This window comes from Pinus tabuliformis, chromosome J, assembly GCF_031772625.1.
Source record: "Pinus tabuliformis cultivar Carrire ecotype Pingquan chromosome J, CPIR1, whole genome shotgun sequence".
NCBI lineage: Eukaryota > Viridiplantae > Streptophyta > Pinopsida > Pinales > Pinaceae > Pinus > Pinus tabuliformis.
The window spans coordinates 77,449,831-77,466,098 of NC_142295.1; positions in this window are offsets into that span (position 1 = coordinate 77,449,831).

Genomic DNA, 16,268 nt, shown 5'->3' on the forward strand with positions numbered 1-16,268 from the left:
AACACAATTCTCAATAACCAATACAAACAGAAAACGATCCCAATCTGAGAGCTTCAACAGTGATAGTCAATACTCTTTACAATTGATGATCTCAAACAGAATATGTAATTAAATAACTAAATTTGAAATAACAATAAACTAAATCAACAACACTACTACAGATTATACAAAGCATAACGATTCTGTTAAGATTGGAAAATAAGAAACAGCAAAGCGATACAATTGCAGAAAGTAAGAATTCAATCAAACCATCACATTGCGGAAATCAGAAATGCATGATATAGGAACAGCAAGTGAATCCACCAAGGGTCGAGCCCTTAGCTGTCAGTGAATACTGCCAGATTACTTCAGGGGATGCCAAGGAACATCAACTCTACTTATATATTAATCATCAAATCAGGCAGCATTACAGTAATTTGTGTCTTCTCAGCAGCGAGAGTCTGCAAATAAAATTGCAATTCAGAATAATAATCGTTCCAACCCCTTCTCCTCCCATCCTAACCTATCTATCTCTAATTTAATAATCCATCTAATTCCCCATAATTCCCATTCTATTGTCTTTGATCTTTGTTTTCATTTAAATACACAGAGAGCATAGAGAAGTTACAACAAAGATGATTACAAAATGATTCTCATTACAAAATTGGATTGTTCACAACAAATTGATCAACAATATCATGTCTGAAATATCTTCCCCTGAGCATTCAACATGAATATGTCGAATTTGGTATTGCAACTGAGATAATTTGGAAAATGGCCACAACAGTGAATCTGAGAAAAACATCTTTAGAGAACCTTCCGTTTCTCTTAATACGGACCGAATTTGGGAAAACGACTCACTACAAAACTAATTTGGTCCATTCTAGACAAAACCCATGTTTCGGATTTTCTAGATTCTTCTCCATTTTCCCAAAATGTCCAATGCAAAATTGTCACTTCTTATTCCAGTGAATTTTTGAGTTGGCACATTTAATGATGAGCTGGAGATCAAATCTGTAATATGGAAAATATCTTGAAGGCTAAAATGGCGAGTGGTGTTACAAAAAAATTATTAATAAACTATCATTGGTAAAATCATGCATAATAATCATCAATTTATTAAAAATAAAGGAGAAGAAATAATATTTATCCATAAGAGCATAAATAATTATAAGATGGAATTATATGATAAACCATGATAAATGATGTGATAAAAAATGGTAGAAATGGGTGAAATAGACATTAAAGAGTGATAATAATAATGACAAACTAGCAGCCCAACATACCCCCAAACTGAATATATTTCATGTCCTCATGCAACCCAAAGACTCTGTATTAACCAAGCAATAATACAAAAAAATGTTCATCTCAACTCATGAAATGGATGGAACAAATGAACTCCTCCTCAAATAATAAATATTCAATTTTAGCAATCTTGATGAAAATGTAACAATTTTTACATTGACGTTCAACTTATGTGTATATGAAGTTGCAGCAAAATATGATATAAGTAACAACAAGCTTCATTAACCATTTTCTCAAAAACTACAAACTAGATTTTGCTGAAATTTTGCAAGTAGATTTATAATATATTAATGCTTCTATGATCCAAAAATTAGATTGTTTTTATGCACGGATCATGAGATATAAACAAAATGGTTGTAGGTGATAGTGCATGATTTCCGAAATTTTATGAACTAATTTAACTTGAAATTATCTGGGTTTGTGTATTTTAATGATACCTTTTTATTATCCAAAAATCACAAGAATTCAGTTCATAGTTTTAAAGATATACACAATTCAATTTCTGCACTGTATAAAAATGAAATTGTATGCCTTAAATGAGAAATAAGGTAGAAAACATCCATCATGTATAACAATTTCTCCCCCAAACTGGAGAGTTAGCATGCCCTCATGCAATGCTAGAAAACAAATTGAGATGGTTGCTACAATTAGTTGAAATCTATGCTTGATGTAAAACAAAATGGAATAAGGGAGGTGCTGAGAATGAATAAGAAGATCAATGGATGATAAAGAATATGAATGGCATAGTCATAATAAATAAATAAATTAAAGGCACACTCTCCCAAACTGAAAGAATCGATGTATTTGAAAAATGGGAGGTGGAATGAAGGATGGTAAATAATGTTCAATGGATTTTCATAAAATTCTCCTAAATTCGTAATAAATCAGAAAATTATGCTATTTTAACTCAAGTTTCACCTCCGAAAAGAAAAAAGTGGAATGACATGTATGGACTGGCATTAGTTGAAGCAAATGTAGGCAGAGTTGAGGCTGAAAGTGATGCAAAAGGTGGAATCCAGGCAAGCACATCATGTCTGAATAATTATGCGCGTTCGCGAGTTGCTCGAGCCTCTTCTGTTAGTTGCAATAGTGTGGTCATGTTGCGAATAGAATTCTGCCCATACTTATTGTTCTCCTGTAAACAATTCACTATTCGGCATGCAATTTCCGTGAATCTGTTGTGTTAGTTTGGAATAGCAACAGATAAGATGCATGCAAGAATTTCAACTAGAAAAACTTTTGTATAAATGCAATACTAATATTTTGTCAAATCATCAAGTTATGGCAGAGTTCAGTAATTATATCACATGCTATCCCACAATGCATACATTCCCCCGTCCAATTGGAAAATGGATTCCATGACCATAAAGCATATGAAAGATGTTGTGCTGACAGCAAGGCAAAGGAATGAACAATACGGCAGTGAATGAAGCAGAGTACACATATCAATGATAGGATGGCGAGAGTTATGGTTATAATGAGAGCAAAGCGTGTAAAGATAGTTATGAATAAGAGATAAAACACTTTGGATTGATGATAAGTTATGCGAAAAAGAAAAGGGACAGCAATATGCCAAAAAGATGCTTTGCTAACGGTATTCTAGCTAAAAAATGATGCGATTGATCAGAAAACAATTTCTCTTGCGTAAAGGTTCAAAACAAGAAAAATTAAGGAAATAACTTCTCTGATAAAAAGAGAGAATAAGAAAAGGGTATTATAGTAATAATTGACGATAATATATAACTTCAATACCACAAGCAGAGCCTCTGCTGCCAGTAGCCATCCATAGCCTCAACAGGGTTGCTTTTTAACCCGTATGAGCCAAGATCCTTAATTTATAAATGGAGAGTTCCAGTGTTGTTCTACAGAAGAGATCAATATGCTAGCGTGGTAACCAGATAACCACACTGCCATTCACTGGGATGTAGCAAAAGTGATCAGGCTGGCTCGTAATGAGACTTCCTGTTCCGAGGATAATTTGGCTATTCAATGGATCATAACCCTGGTGTGGTGGCCATAATGGGAATGTCACTTTGTTACAACCTTACGAACATGGTAGGTTGGCTCGTAATGAGACCCCCTATCCTCTATCTGCGAGCAAAATTTTGTTGTTATTACACATTTTTATGATAAAAAGAGGGAGGCTCAGTACTCCTTAAGAGCAGGGATGGTGGAAGAAGTTGAACATGTCAATAGAAAAATATACCCATAATCTCATTTACTACAGACAGAGAAGATTATAACCAGGAATGGTGGAACCAACATGGTATTAAGATGATCAATCAGTATCATGTACAGCAGAAAACAATGTAGTAAAGTAATATATAAATAATTGTGTCCTGTTAAAGATCATAACGTGAATGATATTAACTCGCTTCAATAGAATCCATAATTCTTGTCCTCATAAAAGTAGTGTACTTCATGCCATGAAAGGGAATCAGTAAAATGTGGTTGAGATGAACTAGGAATAATCCCACAAGAGGAAAGAAGGATTGTTCTTGAAAATACTCCCAAAGTGTTGTTCCTTGTAGGGAACAACAAAGGAAAATACATGCAAAAGTGTTGTTACCTATAGGGAACAGCAAAGAAAATGCATGTCAAAAAGTGTTGTTCCCTATAGGGCACAACAAAAAAATACACACAAACAAAAGTGTTGTTCCTTAACAACAAAAAATGCGAAAAAGTGTTTTTCCTTATAGGGAACAGCAAAAAAAATACACACAAAAAAGTGTTGCTCCTTAAAAGGAACAACAAAAAAATGTATGTAGAAAAGTGTTGTTCCTTCAACAAAAAATACACACAAAAAAATGTTGTTCCTTAAAAGGAACAACGAAAAAATGTATGCGAAAAAGTATTGTTCCTTAAAAGGAACAACAAAAAATACACACAAAAAAAGTGGTGTTCCTTAAAAGGAACAGCAAAAAAATGTATGCGAAAAAGTGTTGTTCGTTAAAAGGAACAGCAAAAAATACACAAAAAAAGTGATGTTCCTTAAAAGGAACAACAAAAAAATGTATGCGGAAAAGTGTTGTTCCTTAAAAGGAACAGCAAAAAATACACACAAAAAAAGTGTTGTTCCTTAAAAGGAACAGCAAAAAAAATGTATGCGAAAAAGTGTTGTTCCTTAAAGGGAACAACGAAAAGAAAAGATGCAGGCAGAAATTTTTGTTCCTTAGAAGGAACAACAGTTGTTCCTTAAAGGGAACAATAGACAAAATTCACATGAAAATTGTTGTTCCCTGTAGGGAACAACAAAGGAAAAATAGAAAAAAACTAATGTACAATCTATTATCCAAGCAAATCCAATCAAATAAAAAAAAAACAACAAAAAAAGGTAAACTTATGTACAAGTTTCAAGAGAATAAATTGTTTAGTGGACTAGTGTTGTCGAAGAGTTTCCTTCTGCAGCAAGAATTTGTATCGTGGGGTCCTCATTGTTCAATCGTCAATGGAGCAGAAACTACAATTTGAAGGAAGCAACACCTGAAACACAAAAACATAAGAAATTCAGAAAAGAAACAACACTTTATTTAAAAACAGTATGTAAATAAATTAAGTTACAACAGCTATAATGTTATTTCCTAAGGCAAGGAAAAAAATAATCTTTTGGAAAAATGTAATGACAGCAATGACATGAATCTTCAAATGGAAATCAATTCTTCATTTTTTCTATTATGAATCCATTGGGTAATGAATTGGATGAAATTCTCTTGTTTCATTAAAATTTCTTTCAAGAATCGCTCGTCTATAAATTGACCTTCTTTATTCTCCTAAGAACTGCAAAAACGAGTGTCTACTTGCAAAAAAACATTAAATCATGGAGAAAGAGAGGTGATCGGGCTCCCCTAATCCAAGAATTATGCAAAAAATAACAATTAGTTACTCTGTAAAACAAATCCACGGAGAAAATAACAAAGTAAAATTTATTTGTCACCTGCGGGAGAGCAATGGTCGACCATACTAACTAGCAGTGTTTTAATCACAACTCCTTTGTTTTTTGTCCAATTTGAGTGATTCCAAAGCCAGATGAGAGATAATTCAAAGGTATATTTCCAATAGAAATATGTTTTAAAAATTCAATGATATAATATGTCAATTTTACTTAGAACAACATGCATAACAGAGTCATTTTCGATTACCCCACAGAACAATAGTGGATATTTTAAGCATAGATTTTTCATTTGATGACGGATTCAAATGATTCAAATTGGAAATGAAATTAGATTCATTTGTTTCCTCCAATAGAAACATGTTTTGAAAACAAAAAAAAATGATGGGTCAAATACTCTAGGGAACAGCAGGAAAAACAGAGTTTTATGAGCGCTGACTTACGATAGACAGTCAGAATTTTGGTCATAAATTTCTCATACGATATCAAAAATTAGTGATTCAAACTTATTTGTAAACTAGATTCATAGGGGAATATACCATAGAAATAGGTTTTCAAAATATGGTCATTTAGGCCTCCAAACATTGATTGTCCCAACTCTGTTCCTGAGCTACCTACTAGACACCCAATCAATGTTTTGGTTATAAATTTTTCGTTTCAAATCCAAATTGAGTAATTCAAATTGGGTTGGAAATTAGACATCAAGGGCTACTTAGGATAGAAACATGTTTTAAAAATATGGTCATTAGGCCTCTAAAAATTGATTTTTCCAACTCTGTTCCTAAGGTGCCTACTAGACACCCGGTCAATGTTTTGGTTATAACGTTTTTGTTTCAAACCCAAATTGAGTGATTCAAATTCGGTTGGAAAGTAGACATCAAGGGATACTTAGCATAGAAATAGGTTTTAAAAATATTCCCTTTTGTTCCCTCAAAACATGACTGTCCCGACTGTGTTTTCAGAGATTTCATCAAGCCCACAAGCCAAAAAAATATGATATTCAAGAAATTTTTCCAAATTGGTAATAAAAATGAATATGAGTGTTTGTAGAACTTGTTATTTTCAATATAATACATCTACATCCACAAATAAATTAAAATATTTATCACCGATGTTGATTTCCACAACGTGTTGTAACAAAAACAACTATTTTTCCAAAAAAAAAATTGTGTTTATTTTATTTCCTTATTTATTTTATTTTCTACACTAACCTATTCTCATTTGAAAAATGAATATGATTATGTATAAGAGTACTTCCAGTGGAACCATTTTTGAAATAAGGCTTCAAGTATGTACATACCCAAATTTGAGAAATGCATGTTAATAAATATTAGGGTATGAGAAGCCAACTTCCCTTGAAAAGATGGTGTCAAAAATTGTTGAATTATGGACTGATGCTGCAAACAAATGATGGAGTGAAACCAATCTTCAATATATCTTTTACTTCCTTGATTTCCCATAGTCATCATATCATGAAGTTCTTGAACTTTTAAAACGACTCGTTGATGCAAACTAGAAGAAACCTCATTTTCTTCCATAACTTCTACAATTTTTGAATTTGAAACATTGTAAATCTCATTATAAGTTTTCTCCAATGGCGCATGTGAGATAGAATGGGTGGGAAGGGTAGTTAAATTTTGCAGTTCAACACTGTAAGCATGTTGTACTAGTTTATTATGGTGAGGGTGTGGAATGAGTTGAGCAGGAAATTGTGTACGGAATGGAACATTTTGATGATGTAGTTGATTGGGTTGAGTGGATGATTTTTATAGGCAAGCAAGATGTTGTGGAAGATTTGGTGAAGAATATGGAGGATGTGTTTGTGCTACAAGATGAGGGAGAGTAGTCATGCAATCATAAGATGATCCATGCCAAACTTGTAGACAAGATTTGTGGTGGTTATATTGAGATTGACATGGCTGCCCTAACACATGAGTATTCCATAATGGATTATGCAAGTAAGAGAATGGAGAGGAAGTGTTTTGAACCATACCTGTAGGCCATGATTTCCATGGTTTTGACCTTGTTGCAGCTTTCTCATCTCTTTGATATGCTACTTCCATCCTAGATAAGGAAGAACAACTATCTATGGGATGCTCCTTTCGGTAATGAGGGCAAAAAACTTCATCAAATTCTTGATTTTTCTGAACCTACAAAACATCCAATTTTGAATTTAGAGAGCTAATAAAATCAACTTTAAAATTTTCAAATAAAACATTGATTTCAGCTCTTATGTCTCCTGTTCTTGTAGCAGATTTGGAAAAGAAAGAAGAAAATTCTCTAGAATTCTTACCAGCCTTAGAGATTCCTCTTGAATACCTTATGCACAATTCACAAATATCATCATATGACAACTGAAAAACATCACCTTTTCCTATCAGATTTAATAGTTGTAAAAATTCATCTTTGATTCCTTTGAGTAGGAGTGTTTTTAAGATCTGTTTTTCCAAATACTTATGCTTTGATTTTTGAAGGTTATATTGAAATCGCTCCACATAGTCCTCCAAGCTTTCATCTTCCCCTTGTATCATATTGAAAATATCTTCATTGGATTTGCGGTAGTCTTGGTACTTCTTAAAGAATATGTTCTTCATGTCCTCCCATGTTTGGATGCAGTTCGCACCTAGTCTCATGAACCATCGGAGAGCTGCTCCTTTTAGAGTAAGAGGAAACACTTTCAATCTTTGATCATTAGAACAATAATCATATCCTCTACAAAGTATTTCGAACTTAAATAAGAATGTATTTGGATCTTCATTTGTCAAACCATGAAAATTTGGTAGAGAAGATGGGGGAATTATGTGCATTTGTGTCACTCCTCCTAGATCTTTTATAGGGAATTCAAAAATTGCAATGTGAGCCATTTCTTACCATAATAGAATATGTTCTTCATGTGTTTCTTTAAGACTCCTCCTTCAAATGTTCCTATCAATTGGTTAGTGAAATGGGTGGTGCTTACATCACCACTTGAGTGGAATTATGAAAAATTTTCAAAAAAAGGTTCTACCTCTAAATTTCCTACGAAATTCTGTTGAAAAGCAGGCAGAGGAGAAAGCACTTTACTTGCTCGTTATGCAGGTTCTTACCTTCCGTTTTTAATACCCAATTCTTTCACAGCAGACAAATATCAAACACCTACTTCAACTTCTATGCAATTGTGCTGAAAAGCGGGCAGAGGAGCAAGCTCTTTACTTACTCGTTACGTAGGTTCTTACCTTCAGTTTTTAATACCCAATTCTTTCCCAGTAACAAATATCAAACATACATCACTCTCTGTGAAATGGCAACACTCTCCCCAGCAACGACACCAAAATGTTGGGTGCAAAAAGGTGCCTTTTAAAACTCCGAATTATCCCACATTAATTGTCAACCCAGGCAAGTCCTCTTATTTTGAGAGTGTACACAATATGTGCACGTTATAATCCCAGAGAGTAATGTTTCCTAAATTGCAGTATGGATCTTTCAAATACAAGAGTAAATGGATGCTTTTAATAAACCCCAATTGCAATTAAAGAAAACTTAATCCTTTAATGAAATCAAATCATACATTCATCAAAGTAACAACAATCATCAGTCGAGGATACAGTGGTAATAACTCATTCCTCTTTTAATTGATTTAATCTAAATCAAATACAATCCTCAATAACCAATACAAGCAGCAAACGATCCCAATCTGAGAGCTTCGAAAGCGATAGTCAATACTCTTTACAGTTGATGATCTCAAATAGAATATGTAATTAAATAACTAAATCTGAAATAACAGTAAACTGAATCAACAACACTACTACGGATTATACAAAGCAGAACGATTCTGTTAAGATTGGAAAATAAGAAACAGCAAAGCGATACAATTGCAGAAAGTAAGAATTCAATCAAACCATCACACTGCGGAAATCAGAAATGCATGATACAGGAACAGCAAGTGAATCCACCAGGGGTCAGGCCCTTAGCCACCAGTGAATACCGTTGGATTACTTCAGGAGATGCGAAGGAACAACAACTCTACTTATATATTAATCATCAAATCGGGCATCATTACAATTATTTGTGTCTTCTTAGCAGCGAGAGTCTGCAAATAAAATTACAATTCAGAATAATAATCGTTCCATCCTCGTCTCCTCCTATCCTATCCTATCTATCTCTAATTTAGTAATCCATCTAATTCCCCATAATTCCTATTCTCTTGTCTTTGATATATGTTTTCATTTAAATACATAGAGAGCAGAGAGAAGTTACAACAAAGATGATTACAAAATGATTCTCATTACAAAATTGGATTGTTCACAACAAATTGATCAACAAGATCATATCTGAAATATATTTCCATCAACATTCAACAGGAACAGATCGAATTTGGTATTGCAACTGAGATAATTTGGAAAACGGCCACAACAGCGAATCTGAGAAAAACCTCTTCAGAGAACCTTCCATTTCTCTTAATACAGACCGAATTTGGGAAAACGGCTCACTACAAAACAAATTTCATCCATTCTGGACAAAACCCATGTTTTGGATTTTCCATATTCTTCTCCATTTGCCCAAAACGTCCAATGCAAAATTGTCACTTCTTATTCCAGCGAATTTCTGAGTTGGCACATTTAATGATGAGCTGGAGATCAAATCTGCAATATGGAAAATATCTTGGAGGCTAAAATGGTGAGTGATGTTACAAAAAATTTATTAATAAACCATCATTGGTAAAATCATGCATAATAATCATCAATTTATTAAAAATAAAGGAGAAAAAATAATATTTATCCATAAGAGCATAAATAATTATAAGATGGTATTATATGATAAACCATGATAAATGACGTGATAAAGAATGGTAGAAATGGGTGAAATAGGCGTTAAAGAGTGATAATAATAATGACAAACTAGCGGCCCAACACAGTGAATAAGCATATTGCTCTCCATATGGTGGCAATCCAGTATTTAATGGATACACCGGTCTTTGATGACTAGATTGCCCAAATTGATACTGATGTGTAGGATCAAATTGTTGAGTTCCCATTTGAGAAAAACCAAGTAGAATTTCGGATGAGTTTATGGGTGTTGACCATGGTGCAGAAGCAACCCTTGAGTGGGTTCCAGACAATGATTGGTAACCAACTGGAACAGACAATTCACTGTATAGGTGCGACTCAGGTGTGGTAGAAAACATCAAGGGAGTGACAATAGAAGATTCTGTTGCAGCTGCATCAAATGATACAGTCTTGGATGTTGACGGTTGTTCAGCCATAGTTAACTGGCCCAAAAGTTGTCCTAAAGATTTGACGGGAACTTGCAAGGAAGCAGGATCAGATGAAGCAAAGTAATCAGGTGTAGCAGGATAAAGATTAATCCCAGTTCCAAAGTGAAACGGGGTGCTAGGTGTGGAATCCTCTACTATCTCTTCTATGGCAATCAAATCTGGTGGAAGAGGTTGACCGTCAGGTCTGTAAAAGATTTTTGGTGTTGATGAAAGTGTAGTTTCTACAGTGACTGATGTCAGAGGGGTAACAACTTCTAAATGTTGAAATTTGAAGTCCAGATGTTCAGGTAAATGAACAACAGTTTCAAAGGGAGGTTCTTGAACAACTTCTGGTTCAGATGTAACTTCTATTTGAACTGGGATAGATTCCGGACCAACTCCTGATGGAGTTGTTTCAAGTTCAGAAGCACTTCCTGGTTGAACAATTTCAAATTGAGGATCAACTTGTTGTTGGACAACCTCGGTTACTGTTACACTAGGATCAGTACTAATGTCCTTAGGTAACTGTGAAACTTCCTCTTTAAGAATGGATGTACCAGAAATAATTGGAGTAACTGGAGTCTCTGAAGCTGTTGAAACAAATGTTTCAAACAACCCAGATGAAGAACTAGGAGTTCTTGATGTACTAGACTCAGTTAAACGAGACCACTTTGTCCGAATTGGTGTCGCTTCGGGAGGCAAAGGCGGTTGACTCGCTGTTCTCCGCGAACGACGGGGTTTGGGTTGACTTTCTTCCACGATTACGGATTACTTTATCAACTTAAAACTCAACTAAGGAATAAGGATATTATTCATGGTCAATTACTTTTAACGACACTTGGACACAAATTCACTTTTTTAGTTTTAAAGAGTCGAGAAAAAGAAAAAGATGACTCTAGTCGCCTTCGATTTTTAATGAGCCTAAAAGGACAAGTGTTCAGATGATCCTTTTACTTTTAAAGAGTTGAAAAGGAACGAAAGTGACTACTCTGGAGACTCTAGACAAGAGGATTTACTAGAAAAATCACAAAACTGCAATATACACCTTGGTGATAAATGAAAGAGAAATTACCAAGGACTTTACGTACACAGTCAATCTTCCCGAATGTTGTGTTCAGTGCATTGTGATCGGTAAGGCAGTAGACTCGGCTTCCTAGGGATAAAGGATTTCAACCTATTGGGGTCTCCCACTATATACGCGACGATACATGGAGCACAAGTCCGTACTAGCACTTATCAGATCAAAGAGGAGGAATCACCCAACCTTCAGTGAAAACGATAGCCACTAGGTTTAAAGACGCCGGAACACATCTCTAGCCTAGACCTCTAGATGTTTTCGTTAAGTTCCAAAGCATTGTTAGATTAATTGATGTTTATTTTAAGTTGATCTTGCTTAGAAATTTGCCTTTGAAGGTTCACCGCGAAATGTGTTCTGAAATTCCTAAGAATGCAACTAGAATGATAAGCACTCTTTTCATTTAATTTCAACAATGAAAATCCAAACTATAAGGGATAGAGCATAGAAGTACTTTTGAGCAAACAACAAAGAGCACAAACTAATGCAATTCCCTAAACCATTCCTTTTAGCACACAAACTGAAACTCTAAAATGCAAATGCATGTATTTGTTTTCAGTTTCTCTTAATGTGAATGATGAATAAGAAAAACTAATGCACAAATGATTCAGAACTTTTTCATAAAAAATGGTGATTTATGATAATTTTCTTCTAAGAGAGAAAGGAAGACTGAACGACACTTTCAATTTTGAAGAAATGAAGCTTTTCGACACTTTGAATGAAAATCAAATCAAATGCACAAAATAGATCAATCGATTAGCTATGAAGGAGGATTTTACGACACTTCACTTTTCGAAGAAAATGAGGACTTTACGACACTTTTCTATCGAAACAACAATCGATCAAAAACTACTTTCTGACAATGGATTGCAAATGATACAATAAATACATAAAAATATTCACCAATCCTATTCTAAATAGGGCCAAGTTAAAGAGATGAAGGTTGGTTTCAAAGATGAGACATCATTCATGTTCAACAAGCAATTCAATCAAAGATGAAAATTGACAAAAACTTTAGTTCCTAGATGGGAAAACTGATCTTCAAGAGATCAGCGTAGGCTGTGGTGATAGACAGTGCACTGAATCGCTCTGTACCCATTCGAGAATTGCAATGCATCGCAGGTCTCAGTTAAGGACAGTGCGATGATTACAATGAGAAATTTTGAAGGTGTTTTTGCTTCAATTTAGATTCAATTTTCAGTAGATTAGAATTGAATTCAATAATCGACAGTAAGTACAATATATTGGGATGTTCTAAGAGGCTACTTAGCTACTAAAAAGGTAAAATGAGCTTCCCCAACGGAGTTGCCAATTTGTTTCGAGAATATTTAGTGTTTTTACAAATGCCTAACCCTCTAGATCTAGTAGCTGATCTAGAAACAACAGTCAAACCAATCTTAATTTTTCCTATAAACAACAGATAAGATAAGGGACAGAAAACCTACTTGTAACTTTCGCTTGTTCCTTATCTCCCTTGACCGATTTCGCTGCTCCTTCCCATACTTAAATTGCTTGAGAAGTACCTGCACAACTTACAGAAACAAAAACCCATCAAAGGATAATGATATATTGTTCATAAATAGCATAGAATCGAAAGTATGATATACACATGAATGCATTCAACATAAACACAAACATAAGGGAAAAATCTCAAAAACTTTATTGATAAGAGGAAAGATTACAACCAATGCGAGTTCGATCCAGTGTCATCCTTCCAATTCAATCCTTCTTCACCTCATGAAAAGCAAGACATTCCAACAATATCACAATACCTACGTTCAATCCTAATCTCATACCACCAGCATCTCCTTGCAACTCAATATTTTTCAGCCTTCAAATCTCTTGGATTAGTGATCTATTTATAGATGAGTGAAGGAGGTTGGGTCATCAATGATGATGATTAATGCCTTTCTATTTTTAGAAATTGGTTCCATGAAAGAGGGAGATAGGAGGTTGATCTTTCCTAATTCATTTTGTCATCCAAGGGAGAACTCAAAGGGTAGGTGGTACTTGAGAAACTTCTAGAGGCTTCCAGTGGGGCCCCTGCAATGTATTGCAGCCTCATAGAAGGCTTCCTGCGCTGATCTCTTTAGGAGTACTTTTTGGATGCTTTATGTGATGGAACTTCTTTGGGAGTAAGGTATTATGATAATTAACCTCTTTGGGGCATGCAACAATTGTATTAGGGGTTGATGAACTCTAATAACACCAACCTATAAGTTGGGGTTGATATGCCCAAATGAATCTGTAACACTCACCTGCTTCAATGCATCCAGAAGAGGAGCAAATCTCAGATGACCAAGGAGCCACTAAGATCCTTGGTGATCAGTCAAAAGAAGAGATGCACAACATCTCGTTTGATGAATCCCAACACAAAGTTGTGCAGTCTTGTAGAGTGTCAACTCCAGAGGATCAAACATCTCCTGCGCAAGTTGAAGAATGAGTGACCATGACTGATGTGCGCAAACATCTAGCTACCTTGGCTGATGCAACCATAGTGTATGCCGAAGCCACTAGCTCAAGTGTTTGCTTCCTAAAAGTTGATAACAAGCGAATGACAAATGAACTAAAAATGACCAAGCAAGGAGGAGACTTGGTGACAATGTCCACCCGAGCTTATCTAAAGAAGGCAATACTACATGAAGTATTGTCCCTTGACACAGTTATGAGAGCATTATAACTCAAGTTTGGTACCATGCACAAGGTAGTCATCCATCTCAATGGATGGCTTTCTAGCACACATCTTGACGAACGTGCATGCTGTTGTTGATGACATGCAAACATGGACGATGACGTACAAGGGAGCCCCACTTCACTTGCCTAAGATGATGAGGGTCAATGTGGTTGAGTTGAAGGCACGTATCCAAAGTCAGATCCGGAATTATGAAGATCTCCCATAGTTCATCACTAGAATATAGGCCTCCCATGCACGAGTATTTAAGAGTATGGATGTTGTGGTGCGCATGCATTCGATCCCATCAATCGGGACTCTCACCCAGGTGAATATAAAGAAGCAAGTCCAACGAGAGCTTGAATCGTACTTCGACGAGTTGATGTGCATCGCCACCAACCCAGACTTGCCTATCAGTGCAGACATCATGCACAAGTAGAGCCACATTGAAGACAATGATGCACGTGCTTTCAGACGAGTTGGACAGAGGAGCCTGAGCAGTGTACTCGGATGCTATGGAGGCAAGGTTCAGGTTTCAGATAGATGTCACCATGGAACACACAGACACTATCAGGTACTACAGAGCTTGGCATCAATATGTTACTGTTGATCAGCATGAGGATGTTGAGCAGTTGGACTTCCATAGTTGTCTAAGTCAGAGTGATGTCTAGTTTGAATTTCTCAAGCCATTTTGTTCACATGGGTACATGTGCATTGTAATGTTGAGTCATGTCAAGTGTAAGTCAAGTGTTAATGGTGGATGTAATAATCATAGAGTAGGTGAAGAGTCATGAGGGTAGTTAAATAGTCATAAAGGGGAATGTCAAGGGCCACCCCGCCCTTTGCTATAAATAGCCCCCATAACTCATTGTATAGGCTTTTGGTCAGCCAAGCTTCTGATAAGACTATCTTGGAAAGAGCTTGGACAATATTGTAACGTGCCTTGGCTTCTCCACTGCACTCAGCTAGTTCATCTCTTTGGAGGAGCAGGCGGATGTGGCTGTAACGTTCCACTATTGGAGCTAGCAGGCTTACATGGATGTATTGTATGGTTTGAACTTACACTTCTTTATATAATAAGAGCCAGCACGTTTTCATGCATATGTTGTTATTGTAGTTGGACTGTTCTGGTTGTTGTAGCAATGTATGTTATTTAACTTACGTAGTTGTGTATGAACACTTTTGTATGAAATTATATGAATCTTGTTGCAGATGTGCTATTGGTTTAACCATCACTTTGGATTGCCGGACTAACCTGCTTTCCAGCTTGTGATGCATCTTCGTTCGTTTGTTCCCTTCCCAGTTGAGTATACTTACAGGTTGCCAAGGGGCGCACTCATCTCAACCCACCTGTGTTAGGAACCTCTCATGCACCTTCCTTGACTCACTACAGCAGTCACACCCTTGCTACCAACAAAGTTATCTTACTTGCCTCTGTGCGACATCACGGTCAAGGCATTGCTTTACGACCCACTGCCAAGACTCCTACACAAAATGGTCTGAGGTCTAATTGGGACATCTTACCGGGAAGATCCCCTTGACATGTTGGTGGGTCCAGCACCGTCAACACAGCTAATGTGGTCCATCCTCAAGACAAGGTGAAGAATCAATGGATCTTAAGGAATAAATAGTATGGATGCATCATTGCCCATAATTAGCTGTTGAAAAATAGTTGTTGGTAAATTATTTAAATTAGTTAATCAAGTAAGTAAAATCATATTAATTAGTTAAATTAGTTAATTAGGTAAGGTAAATAATATTAATTATTAGAGGAGAGGGTTTATTTATTAAAATAATAAAATATATTTGGTTATTTTAATAAATAAATCCTCCCCTAACAACTAGTTTTTAACCAAATATATTTTATTATTTTAATAAATAAATCCTCTCCTCTAATAATTGATATTATTTTACTTAGTTGATTAACTAATTTAACTAATTAATATTATTTTACTTACATGATTATCTAATTTAACTAATTTACCAACGACTATTTTTCAACAGCTAATTCTAGGCAATGATGCATCCATACTATTTATTACTTAAGATCCATTGATTCTTGACCTTGTCCTGAGGATGGAACACATTAGTTGGTTCGAAACGTCAACCAAATCCT